This window comes from Patella vulgata, chromosome 5 (genome assembly GCF_932274485.2).
Source record: "Patella vulgata chromosome 5, xgPatVulg1.2, whole genome shotgun sequence".
In the NCBI taxonomy this organism is placed as follows: Eukaryota; Metazoa; Mollusca; class Gastropoda; family Patellidae; genus Patella; species Patella vulgata.
The window spans coordinates 54,885,013-54,899,500 of NC_065883.2; the positions used below are offsets into that span (position 1 = coordinate 54,885,013).

At 36.6% G+C, this 14,488-nt stretch overlaps 1 long non-coding RNA gene across 1 annotated transcript; it reads right to left on the minus strand.

Moving 5' to 3' along the window:
- Window positions 1–988: 988 nt before the first annotated feature.
- On the minus strand, window positions 989–1,446 carry LOC126821128 (uncharacterized). The gene is made up of 2 exons (XR_007680257.2): window positions 1,363–1,446; window positions 989–1,143 (listed from the first exon to the last, which is right to left on the minus strand). It is a non-coding gene; the product is annotated as an uncharacterized LOC126821128 (long non-coding RNA).
- Window positions 1,447–14,488: the final 13,042 nt, after the last annotated feature.

The following is a 14,488-nucleotide window of genomic DNA, read 5'->3' on the forward strand; positions in this document are numbered from 1 at the left end:
GTGGTATCTTAAGTATACTTTTTTATTTTGAAGTGTGATTAAATTTCTTAAATAATCCGAAGGTTCTGAGTTTATGGTTCGGTCCGCGAGGTTCAGCAAGGAGATCGTTAAACTTACTTTCTATTGAACATCTAATATTCTGTCTCGAAATTGTTGAAGAAATTAAATGTCATATTTTTCAAAGATATTTTGGATAGCCGAATCAGGAGAGTTGTGGGTTTGGTATGCAGAATTCAATAAAAAAATATTTAAGGTATTGCTATTTCCATTTAGTCTTTTATAGTACATAGCCATTCTTTGAAATACATGTATATCAATATAAACAGGAAAAATTCTTAATTCAGCAAAGCAGCCTTTGCTATCTCACAGATTTTACTTAAAGCTATTTGGTTCACAACAGATTCAGAGTTTGATCAGACAGAAGGCGGTTAGATGTAGCCTACATACTTTATGCCTTAAGCTAAACCAGCCTCTTCTAGCCTTTCCAAGTTCACTATAGCCGATATAAAAGATCCGTTATCATTAATGAAAATGCTTAGGTACAGATATGACGTGACAATATCTAAATTGACGTGGCCAAAGACAATTTTTTTTTGTTATTTTTTTTTTATTGTTTTTAAAGATCATAACTGTGCTTTTATCTATATTTTGAGGTCCAGTTTCCAGTCATCACAGAAACGTTTAATTTATCAAGATTGTTTTGTAATCCTATTTCGGTAGCCGACATCAGCACAAGGTCGCCAACAAAGAGCAGATGAACAGAACTCATCAATTCTTTCTACGAAACAAGGGCCAAAGATATTTTTAGCATCCCCCCCTTTCTCTCTTCCCTTCCCTCTTGGCGATCTTTGTTGACCTTTTGGTGTAGAATTGAAGAAAAGGGTTTGAATATACATATATCGCAGTTATATGCGGCGCCTAAGAAATTTAATTTAGACTCGCTGCTTTAAGTGTTCAAGATAGGGTGAGGAGAAATGATAACTCAAGATGGTTTTAAAAGTTTATATAGATCACAAATTCATCACATTGTTATATAAATTATAATGAACATCCCGCGTACGCGGTTACAGCTTAATGATGAAACACCATAGTAATAATGACATCACATGAACAACATAAGCATCAGGAGCAAAACAACATGCCCTGAAATAACAAAATTACATTCCATATTAAACTATAATTCAATGTTACATAATTTCGATCATGTCGAAGTAAACTCAATGATTGACTTCCATCTTTGGAATTATTTCATAAAAGCATAATATAGAATCATTCATTCTACACCCTTGATTTCACACAACCAAGTCACATAACCAAACATTAATGTATTTTAAAGTTAATTGTAATATAAATGTTTCTTACCAATTTGTGGAAATGAGCTGTTTAAATCGGAAACAATGAACCAGTCATCCAACCAGAAAAATAAAGAGTGAGAAAAGATACCGATTCATATCTTTTATTAAAATGAGCCACCCAAATAACCAATCAGAATACAACAAATCATATCACCTGATAAACAACCTCCAAGTGAAATGTACATCAAAACCTTCTAGAACAAAAGTGACTCCTCAATATTTCCACCAAACATAAGAATCAAATCCTAGTTCCCACAAAACTAAGACCAAAACTTCAAAAGTATAACTACAATAGAAACGTATATACATGTACACCACAACTCATAACACCCTTTTTTTTCTTTTTTTTTTACTATGTAAAATAAAACTCGAAATCCCATTTATTAAATAACAAGACCAAACGGACAAATTGAAAAGTAGCAAATTATAACCCGCTACACATATTCTTCCCGGTTGTGGTGAATATTCATGATTTTGAGGCGGAAGGATACAAGAAGTATAATAGGTTGAAGTGTAGGGCGGAAAATTGCATGTTTACTTGTCTCTAGTCTAATTCCCGCTTGTGCATCTCGAGTTTTTCATTATGAACCTCGTACGTGCTTTTGGTCACATCTGTGGTAGAAAGCGTTAAAACGAAAATTTTGTGGAAAAGTTATAGCCGGTCTAAGAGACGAGAATTAACATTAAAGTCAATGGGGAAAATCATTGGCGATCTGTGGCCAAATGGGATAGACCGGTAGTATTTAATATAGGAAAACTATTATTGTCTGTAGAATTATCTAAGTACTGGTTTAGATCATTGATATTAATATTAACAAATGTCCATTAATGACATGTTTCAGTAATTTAAGAAGGGGATCTTTACGCGAAACTGAATCAAATGATTGTGAGAAATCGACAAAGTACAAAAACAGACGTTTCTTGATTTCTTGTATTTGTTAATTAAAGTCAAACAGGTTATTTGATTCGATATATTTAGAAATACTTTTATTTATTACAGATAAAAAGCATTGGCACAAACAGCTTGCTATCACACTTCCGCGGTAGTTACTAACGTCCTCTATGCTCGCCTTCTTGTGTATTGGAAGTATGAACGAATCACGCCATTGATCAGGAAAACTATCAGTAGATTAAAAATGTTTTATAAACACACATCAAACATGTACTCGCATGATGCAAGGAAGTGAAACAAGTTTGAAACTTGTTGCGCATGATGCAAGAAACATCTAATTTAATATTAGATCAGGTCCACAAGACTTATTTCTAGCTTAAATTATAGCAGTTATCTTTGAGTTTAGTTCTTCGTTAGTTTTATTTGATTTAAGAAGTAAATTGAAAGCATCGTCTGTTTCTTAACATTATTTTTGGGCGTGGTTTTATCTGCAAATAGAGTTTTACAGTGTTTTTCTCAATTATCAATGGATATGACCTCATTCTTATCATCCCCGGGAGTTGCTTTGATTAATGAGTTTAATACGATCTTCCAGTATTTGGTAATTCTCTTGTACAGTTTTTTCCTACTATAGTAAATCGTTCTTAGTAGATTGTCAGTTGGATTATCGTTTAGTTTAATTTGTGCAGTCATCACGGCCAAACCTTTTCTTTTTCATTCATCGATTCTTTTATGGTTACTAATTTAACACAGGCCGTACTAGCATTAATGAGAATGTTATTAATATTGGATGAGGGTTGGTTTGATTTGGGTTTAGACCGGTCACCATGAATTGGTAAATAAGTGTACAAGAGTTTGGTTTATGTAGCTCAATTTGCGATATTAACGATTTCAGTCGGTATGCTTTGTATTTGTATGTAATCGACCGAACAATAAAAGATAATTTCATTTATCACTTGCGATGTCTGAACTGAGAATGCTAACTCGTTCGTAGTACCTCAAATGGTTCTATTGTATTTCAATAATTTGCTTCCGTGTAGGGGTCTTTAGCAGTGGGAGGAAACATGTGGACAATATGGTCGTGTTTTAAATAAATTCAATCTAAAGCTCACAACATTCATAAATATGTAGACTAGTAACGAATGTCGACAGCGATCCTCCTATGTCCCCACTAAACAATTCCGCATTATGCATTAGAAATTTAAATCCTTGTAGGCCCCTACACAAATCAAAAGTTTTAAAAATTATATCTAGAACTCAGTCTATATGGAGTTCAACCCTCCCAGAACCATTCTCCTAATTCATAAGGGGATCACGTGGCTAAGTGGGTAAGACGCTGGCTCGCTAGCCTGGAGGTCGGGTGTTCGATCCCTGCATTGGCCGAGAAAGTTCATCCAGATTTTCCGGCGTGGTTCCCCCTTGTCAGTTATGCAGGACGGAGGCCCTGACAAGGACAGCTGCCTAGTCGTTCGGATGGTACGAAAAACCGAGGTCCCGTGTACACATTGGCGTGCACGTAAAAGATCCCTTGACAGTTGGATTTGATATAAGAGTAGACCGTAGTGCCGCTGTCCGGGGAAAATTTCCCTCATAGCACACTGTATGGCGTATGCCCGTCTTCATTAGCCCAGTTCGGAGCAGTACGTTAAACCCCATTTCATTTTCCTAATTCACAAAACGCCACAGGCATCTATACTAATAAACTGACCACAAGTGAGATCTGAACACCGGCCTTATTAAAAATAATTCAGATGTTATTAAAGATACATTAGTTAAAGATACATTATGTAAGATTTAGATAAAGAGCTGACCGTTCTTGCTATAATAGCTCAAGAATAGATAATGTAAAATGAAAATATTGAAAATTTCATTCAAATTACTTCGTTCTCGGCCAAATTATCACTGTATGTAGATTTGACAAGATGTGTGCATTGTGGTAACCAGAGCACTGGTATATTACTAAATGGCGAACCTAATCTAGTTAAAATCTCGAGTATTCGATGCCATCGCGAGCTGATTGTGGTCTTGTTTTGTTAATAAATGTCTAATTAATAGTTTATATAACATTTCAGACCTAAAGGAAGACCTGCAATAGGCTGATTTAGCTCTTGCATAATGCATGTTTAACTGCTAAATATGCCTATTACAAGTCTTTCTATAGGCTTTAAATGTTATAGAAATTATTAATTATTAATCAACTCTGTAGACCCTCGGATGGCTTGGAAACAGTTTGGATTTTAACATTCGCCCATTTAATAATTAAATCATTAAATGGCTGACCAAGCTAACATATACTATTAAACACTGACCTCACTCCCGGAAACTGCCGATGAAAGGACTGATAATCGAGGGTACCGTAGGCATTGTGAATGTTACGTGATAATCCAGAATATGTGGGCGGAGTTATCATCTGTCAATCAAACGATCGGAAATTCTCGGCGACGGTGCGGAGACAGTTGATGGCTATTTCTAGTGCAAACTTCCAACAGTGATAACTTCGTTCAGAATAGAGTAATTTGACTGAAATTTTCAAAATTTTCTTTTTTTTATCATCTATTTTTGAACTGTTATATCAAGAATGGTCAACTCTTTTAATTTATCTTTAAAAGTGAAAAGAAGTGTAATGGACATCTGAATCTTAAAATCAGAATTGGATGTTACATCTGTTCCTCAAGGGTATTACTTGTAGAAAATTGATTAATGTTATTAAACCAGTTATTTCTAATTAGAGGCAAACAGTTACAATAATAAAGTCTGCCTGTTAGTGATTAAACGGCATGTCCTTGAGGTAACTGGGACCCTGCAGCGTGTGTGTGTTTTTTTTTTTAAATCTCTAAGTTCAAACAATAAAGTAGCATTGCCTATGGTAGTAGGGTTATAATCTGCGTCAGCAAAATGGAATAGGTTAAATATTTGTTGGGGGAATTAAAAGATAAATAGAAGAAACTAAAGGTTGGAATCAACACAATAGTGGAACGCCCTATAGGGATGAATGTCCGTTTCAAAACGTCGACAACTGGAAAAACGACGCGTCCTATCGTTTAAACTTCCAACTGCTTTCGATTGATTTCACGACGTCAACCTTAGAATGCCAGTCAACTATTGAAAAATAACGAGCTTATAATGTCAACATCGATGAACAGGCCCCGAGCTCACTAAACAGTTAAGAATTTACTCAGTTTCAATCACTGTTTATGAGAAATGCGGCTTTGGTCCAGAAACACAACACTTTGCACACAATTTCTTATTGATGTATTTGCTACATTAAAGCAGTTTTATAAGCGGCTATATCTTACAATGCTTTGTGAACTCGGGCCCAGGTCCCGACTGTACTCATCTTGTAGTTCTAGAGGGTCGACGCTACTCTTCGAAAAAGCCTAAGACTCCACTAATTCATGTATGGTCGACATGGAATTTGACCTTCTTGTGTCTTTGTCGATTGACGGACCTTTGATGGCTGCATGGTGACGAACAGTTCCTGGTCCATAGTACGACAATAATATATTTCTCCAGACAGGTAAAAGAACACAAGCCAAGTACAGCAGAACAAACTGTACTGGCACCGGGCAAAGTGATATGAATTTCTCTATATCAAAAAATTATCACAGCCTCTACATGGCGGAGCATCGGGTTCAAAATGCTTCCTGTTTGATTCCGTCTGCACTCGTTCATTCCTTCATTCATGCATGATGTCACATGATCCACCATAAGTGGCATAAGCAACTCTTGGTGGGGGAGGGGGGGGGCTACCATCCTAGGACGTTAGGCCAGGGGCTGGTTAGTCCCCGGGACCTCCCGGTGGTCTATATCGTCGAAGACGCTTTCTAAGCGATTTCTGGTTAGTAAAATTATTCAGCAATGAAGTGAAGTTTTAATTCTTTTTTTTAAATCCCTTACATGTATATATGTCTTTGTAGCTTTGGAGGGACTTATGGAAGATTGTTTTTTTTTTGCAAACTAAATACGTTGCCTCATTAAGTAAAGTTTTTATTATTATTATTATTATTATTATTAAAGCACTGGACAAATATATGCATAATAATACCAAGTTTGTGGACGCTCTAGAGGTCACAATTTTTATCGATTTTGACTAAACTTACAATGTATGTTGATGACCCAAAGATCTCGATATTGGCGCATATCGGACCGTAACTTCTTGGATTATGGCCCCTGAGTATACGAAAAAACACATTTTTAGCTTGTGGGCCTTCTAGAGGTCACAATTTTTAATGATTGTAAAAATCGTCCAAATAATTAACCGTTACAACATAATTATGAAAATCGGATCGAAACTTCCCGTCGAATGGCCGCTACCCTTTACGTGTAAAAGTATGCAATATGAAACTTAAAACATGCGTTAACTATCACTAGTTCATGGATGAGTTCAAGTCCGTTCTGGAGAGTTATGCCACTGCCTTTCACGCAAAATGTGAAATATGACTGGAGTTTATGAACCTTCCAGAGGCAACAATTTAAATGTTTTTATATGCTCGTCTTCATTAGCCCAGTCGGAGCAGAACAGTAGGACGTTAAACCCCATTTCCTTTCATTTCATTTCGATGTCGTGTTGTCGGGTTGTAAAAAACGCGAAAATTACTTGGCCACTATCAGCCAACATACTATGGGAGAAAATCTGCGTTGGGAAATCGTGAATAGAAAGTCTGGAGTAGAAAGTATAAAGTCAAATGTTGACAGTAGAAAGCAGAAAGTCGAATGTGGATAATAGAAAGTAGAAATTGTGTCAATGAAAATAGAATTCTGACGATTTAAAGTTGAAAAGCTTGATGGTTTTTCAGATAAAACGCATAACGTTATAGTTTTCCACCATAAAACTACTCTTTACGATAAGAATTTTACCTTTTATTTTTGAATTTCTACTTGTTAATCGCATTTTGAACCCGGTAACCCGCCATACTACAAGCGAAGAGCGATAGAGACTGTTATAGGTATAATATAATGACATGCTTCTGCTTTTCGGCATTCAGGTGGCATTACAATGCGAGCGAATATGAAAACATTTTCCTTTCAACTAGTTTCTTTCTGAAGTTCTTATTTCACCATATTCATAAAATACATTATTGTGAGGACGAACTGAGATATATTTCCCACTATATAATAAATTGTCTTCTTAATGATTGTCCTTGTGAAAACTAATTTATCTATCGCACCATGAGTATCAGCTTTAAAGGACTCTCAACCACATTAACATAGACACAAAGTTACATCTAACCTGAGACAACAACAACAATCTTTGAGCGTTTGCTATACACAGTCGGTTACAGTGATCTGCCTTCGAAACTTAATCTTTGTGCCGTCAAGAGGTGCGTATTTTAACTGACCTTAAATGCCCATATTTGATGTTTAGATATGTAGCTTCTAGGATGATTTCCTCCCACTTTGGGTCATAAGGATGACCGCCCCCTCCCGCTGCTTACATTCGCATTTATAAAACCATTACAGTAGTCTTTCTTAGAGGTCTTGTTTTAAAATAAACTTTGTGATGTTGTTCACGGTGGAATAAGAAAGAAAGACAGAACCCTGTCGAAATCTACGGATCCCCAAATTGCATCTTATGCGGGAATTTCTCTTGTAAAATAAAACAGAAGTAATAGGAACGTATATTCATTCGGATGGTATGTTGAACGAGGTTATTTCGCGGTGCCTTTGACGGGTGCATCTACAGACGTCTCCCGAAAATAAGGCTTTCTTTTTAGGGAGTTAACCTCTGTCTTTGAAAAGGGTTTATATTTATTCGATATCACCAAATGACTTACAGAGGGTGTCTATGGATAATAGAACATTACACAATCTCACATAGCTATCTTGCTAGATTTTATTTTAGTTATCTAATATAATACCAAGTGCTCTTTCACATCAACTAGTGCATTAGTACGGTAATTATACAAGCCATTATCAACGATACATTACTACACATGGCTTTAGGGCGGAAATCAGTTTTACAAGTACTCAATCAAGTAGTCACCTTCACGATTAATATCCGCCATTTATGAAAATTGTTTAAGCATTATGTGGGTTGTTGTGCATTGTTCAATGTGTAGACTGGGGGTAGGAGTGTATATATGGTCAACAGTATGTCAGCACAGAAAATACATTTAAAAATGCACTGTCGTGTTGAAGAACCGAAATGGCAGACAAACCATCATGGTGAAAGACAGAAGCTACAGCTAAGGCGCCAATCTTCCTGTTTATAGACTAAGTAAAAAGAAACAAACAAACAGTTCCCAGTTCTGGTTTGCTTGGTTGCGTAAATCAATACCAAACTATTGTTGAAAGTTGAAAGAAAAATAAACTCTTTAATCCTATAACTAGAAAGGTTGTCCAATTTGCTTGAAAAACCTTATATTCTGGCACATATATTATGCCTTTATTCTTAAAAGTTGATCTTTTTTATTAACTTAAAAATGCCTTATGTAAGATTTAGATAAGCGCTGAATGTTCTTGCTATAATAATTCGGAAGTAGATAATGAAAAATGAATATACATTTATTGACGATTTCATCCAAATTACTTTATTCTGAGCTAAGTAATGACTAAAGATCATCGTAACAACAGATGTTTAAATCAATTTAAATCTCGACCATTCGATGGTCTAGAGAGTTTATTATAGGCTTGTCATGTTAATAAATGTCTAAATAATATAATTTATATAACATTTGAAGCCAAAAGAAAGACCTGCAATGGGCAGATTTAGCAGTTACAAAATACATCTTTAACCATTCCCTTGGTTAGTAGAATATTTTATAACGTTTTCTCACTGAACGAAGCTAGCAAATGTTTCGTATTCAAACCAATACGCTTATTGTATTGTCATAGACACTGCCATACTGCACGCAGCGATCCATCTACTTAATACTTCGAGAATTAATGTTTAATTAAATAGGCATTATAGTGGAACTAAATCTGCCTATTGAAGGTCTTTCTTTCTTTAGACCTAAAATATTATATAAATTATTAATTAGACATTATTAACTTACAAAAACCATACTCAACTCTCGATGCCATCGGATAGCTGTGATATAAGTAGATTCAAATACGTTTTGTGGTCGATGCGGTGACCGTAAAACTGGATACCGGTAATTGAGACTTTGTTTATTATCGTAACAACGGTAGTAATAATAATCGAGGCTAGACTATATCTAGACTCAGAGTGAAGTATTTTGACTGAAATTTTCAGCATATTCTCTTTTCATCGTCTATTTTTAAACTATTATAGCGAGAACTGCCAGCTCTTTATTTAATCTTAACTTATGCCTCTTTAATAATTTATATTACATTTAAGCCCCCTAAAAGACCTGCACTATGCTGACAGATTAAGCTTTGGCGTAATGCCTGTTTAAAGAGATAAGGTATGACATAGATTTTTCGTATCTCTTTCTATTTTAAAAAAAAGAATTATTGGGTTAATTGCGTGAATGCAAGAGCTCAATTGGTTCAGCTGAGGGAGTTCCACCTTTGTATTTGATAAATGCCTAATGTTATTGTATGTAACATACATCTATTTGTTTCACGTGGGTGTCTATATCAAAGTGTTCAACCACGCAGTTATTCATGAGAGTTAACATATTCATATCTTTGTTGATTTACCCCTAATTACTGACAGAATTTACCAGGGAAATCGAATCTGACCTTGGAATTTACCGGTAGTTGATACTATAGATGTGTGCTGTAGGGTCTGCACATAGGTTTAAAATAACATTAATAACATATCATTTATCATTATTGACCTTTCAACCAATCTGTATAGAAAATGATTTTTAACCTATAGTGAATATTGGTGGATAGAAACAATTTATCTGAGAGACACAATCCATTGGCCTTTTCCAACATCATCCTCCGTCGATCTTATTAATTGATATGCTATGTTTTAGTGACATTGATATATGGTTTAGACAACGATATACTAAAGTAATCCTAATAAAAGCCCGTGTATTAAAGAATGCTAACAGATAGATTCTAAAATAAAGCCGTTTTCTTACCATGTAAAGCTCCAATATGCCATAAGAATACAAAGTTTAAAACCATGCAATCAAACATTATGTTTATTTAAAAACATCCAACTATTATTCTAACTTAAATTATGACCATTCAGAGTTTACATTTCTATGAATATTGAATATGTAAATATAGTATAAATGATTCTGAAAACGTAGACGCCAATCCCATTCTGATTAAAACACAGATCTTATTTCGTTTCGTTTTTGGTAGTTCAGAATTTCGTTTTACTTGTCTTTACTAATACTACGTTCTGGTTGATGTGATGGATTAGCCAATTAAACGGTCTGTTGCGGCAAGTTCTTGGCGTGCGAAGCACGTAACTGTGAGTATTCAACTAAAAACAGCAACGCTGATGGGTTAGTCAAATGTCTGACGTCATAGAAATGGTTTTAACGTCCATTCGGCATAATTATACTAGTTCATTTCGGGACTAACACATGGTTCGGTTTTATTTCAATAATTCGCTTGTGCGTAGGGGTCTTTAGCACTGGGTGGAAAGCGGAGAAGCTGGAGAAAACCCAAGAGGTTGGGTCCTCACTATTGACAAAGTGAAATGATAAAAGCAAATGTATTGTTCTGCTTGATAGGCTAATGAAGACGGGCATACGCCATGGCATACAGTGTACTATGATGGAAAATTTGCCCGGACAGCGGCACTACGGCTTACTCTTATATCGAATTCCAACTGCCAATGTATACACGGGACCTTGGTTTTTCGTCCCATCCGAATGACTAGAAGCTGTCCTTGTCAGCCCCCCCCCCCGTCCTGCATCACAGACTAAAAACAAATGTGGCAAAATAATCATACGTTAGAATCGTCCACAGAGGCTTACCTGTACAGTCAGAAACTCTTATATCGAATTCCAGCTTTCAGCGGTTCTTTTATGCGCACACCAATGTCCCATCCGATCGACTAGACAGGCTCTCGGCCCTATACCACTGATAAGGGGGCACCTAACCGGAAAATGCTGAACTTTCTCAGCCAAACCATGATCGAACCTCTTGGTTGGTTGCAATTTAAAAATAAATTATCAGAAGTGACATCATGTTGTCCAAAACTGGCCTTTTTGACAATTTTGACGTTTATCACAAACTAGTACTTGTACATTTGCGGAGAAATAGACGATTTTCCACAAGTGACGTTTCAAGGTTTTTTGTCCATACATGTGCCAATTATCATTCAATTTTCATATAATGTTTGACATTTGATGCCTTTTTCCATCTTTGTTTTTTTAAAACCAATTTACCATTTTCCTTATAACTGCATTTTTAGCATTCAAAACAAATAATTTCTTTAAAAGAATGTTATTCATTATATGTATAAAATTATGATATTTGATGCTAATCAACAAATAGAATGAATCAATACGCTCAACAGGTATCAAAAAATTGTTTCTAATATTTAATGAGACATATTGAGAGATTTTTTTTCTTAAGAAATACTTTTAATGAATCAATTTGGTTTAAAAAGCAAAAGAATGAAAGATGTGTATATAACATAACCCTAATATCACAACTTTTTTCTTTTGAGCGCCAAGCGAATTATTGAAGTAAAATTACACCATATGGTTATCCCGAAATGGCCTATAGTTTGTCGTTAAACGCCATTTCTCTCTCTCTCTCTGTTGAATTATATAAACATATTTAAGAAATATATTGATTTCACGGAGTAAAAGCTACAATGTATATAGGCAATAAAACTAGAAAAGTTCGCTATATGAACACGACAACCTATTTATTAATGTTATCGTTATGATCAAACTATTAACTCCGGCTTACACAATAACAGTTTATTGTGTATGTTGGTGGTATTTGTAAATGTTGATACTATCCCTCACAAATCGTGAGATTCTACTCATGAATAACCGCGAATCACGTCAAAATATTTAAGTAAGATCTTATCCAGGTTGTGAATATTTGAAAGAGATTATATATCTGGCAACTGATTAATATCAACAACTTAATCTTTTGGGGTTAAGATTCTTATAGATTAATTTGGGTTTGCACTAGGGGCGGATTGGGCCATGGCCAGTGGGACAAAAAACTGAAAAAAATAATTTTGTCCAATTCGTCTAAAAAACCCTTTTCTGCTGAACATTATATGGCGGGGGGGGGGGGGTATTGGCCCGGCCATGGAGCGGTGATCATGTTGTATGTCGCCGATGGCTTTAACGGACCGCCACGCCATCACTGGAGTCTGGAATGGGTCGGGTGTGCTGGGTGTGGGCCGGAATTCGGAATCCTGCATAATAAGACGATATGATAATTTCACAGGTTGATGGTTGTTAATTACTCGCAGGTCGAAGTTTTGGCCTAAATTAATCGATTTATGAGATATACTATTTGACAAAGATTATAATCAGATATGCCACCAAATCGCATATTTGGGGTTCATTTTTCAAAATTTTCCCGGCGGAAAGCCGTCCGGGCTCTGTGGTCAGTAAAAGGGGCCGCTCCGACACGGGAGCCCGGGTCGGTTTCCGACCCCAATCCGCCCCTGGTTTGCATATTAATAATCTGTAGTTCAGATAGTAATGCCACATAATATGCCACTGAACAATTTTCCCAGTAACTATAATCATCGACAGATTCTCCATCGTCCATTCATCATTGGATGCCGTATCTTCAATAGAAGGCTTGATCCCGCTTTAACTACGTACATCTTATCAAGCTCGCAGTCGTTACTCTAGGAACATATGGATGCCGTGGTAGCCGAGCAGTTAGGAAAGTGATCGAAAATGTCTGCATTTATAGCCGTTATGTTGGGTTTCATTCTTATCTTTGAGAACATTAAGGGCGTAAATGATACTGTCAATTGATCATTAAAGGAGCTATACCTCTAACTCAATATATTTCATAATTCGAAATTAAAAACGCGAATAACAATTCAATATTGGTGCATTTCAATCAATATTGGTGACGTCATCTTGCCGTGAAAATAATTTGTATCCCAATATCACTTATTTAAGACACATTGAACATTTTATAATCAGTACACGTGGGGAAGTGATTTAAATGATGATTTTCTTAAAGGTTGGCAAAAACATTACCTTTTTATTCCCCATGTAATTTTGGGGACAGAAATCACCTGCTGTAAAATAGACCTGCAAAATTGTTTTGTCGTTAGCTTTTTCGTTCAATCTGATTAAAACACAGATTCTATTTCGTTTCGTTTTTTATAGTTCAAAATTTCGTTTTACTTGTCCTCACAACACTAGGATCTGGAAGAGTTGTTAGTTATATAATACCCCTGTCAGACCGGGGTGGCGTCCTTACTGCGCTGCTACGACATTGAGGTCGTCATAAGCGTGGTAAAAGCGTGATGGAAACGCCAGATATCGTGCTGTGGTCTCCATGGTCGCCAATGATCGCCGAGTCACGGCGTTTGTTTTGAGCATGTTCAAAAGAAACTCCAGGTTTCTGCGATCTGGCCTGGAAAGATGTGAGAACGTGGTGGGGTCGCGAAGCTCGCGAGAAAAGCGTGGTAACATCTCCATGAACGCAGTATACGCGCCGTACACACGTGGCAAAGACGCTGCGAAAATTGTAACATTTGCAACAGCGACTTCATGGCGTCTTCACCACGACCCTCGCGTGTCTGCCACAACCCCACCAAGCATTCGGGGTCCTTAGGGCGTTGTCACGGCGTGCTTACGGTGATTTAACCACTGTTACGCGATTGCACCTTGTCCAAATGGGACTCCCTGTGCGATCTTATGGGGCTCCCACTGCGTTATGGAGTTCTTAATACGACCATGGCGCGGTTAACAAGCTTGAATTACGCTCCTATGGCGACCATACTTTTTATGTGCGACTTGCTATAAAAACATGCGATTGAAAGTTCATACTTCAATGTGCATGTCGTCATCTTGAAATTTCCAAAAATCTGACCAGCTTATATATAGCCGCCGTGATTACCTGGGTAGAAGTACTTGCAGTCGCGATACGCGTAGAAGTCGTGTGGTAAGAAATGAGCGTGGTTAGAGCGACGCGGGTTCGCCGATGATCGCTGTTGCCAAGCCAATAGATCTCAATAGAAACGCCATAACCGTCGAGAGGTCGTGACGAGCGCGCCATGAGAACGTGGTATAATCGCACAGGTCGCACGCGACTTTTTTCAAGTTTGTAATTTTTTGGGGACATCAAGATCTCCTAAAATGAGAACTGGGGTTGGTTGTTCAAAGCTCCGTTAACTTATAACGAGTCGTTAACATGGAGTTAACAA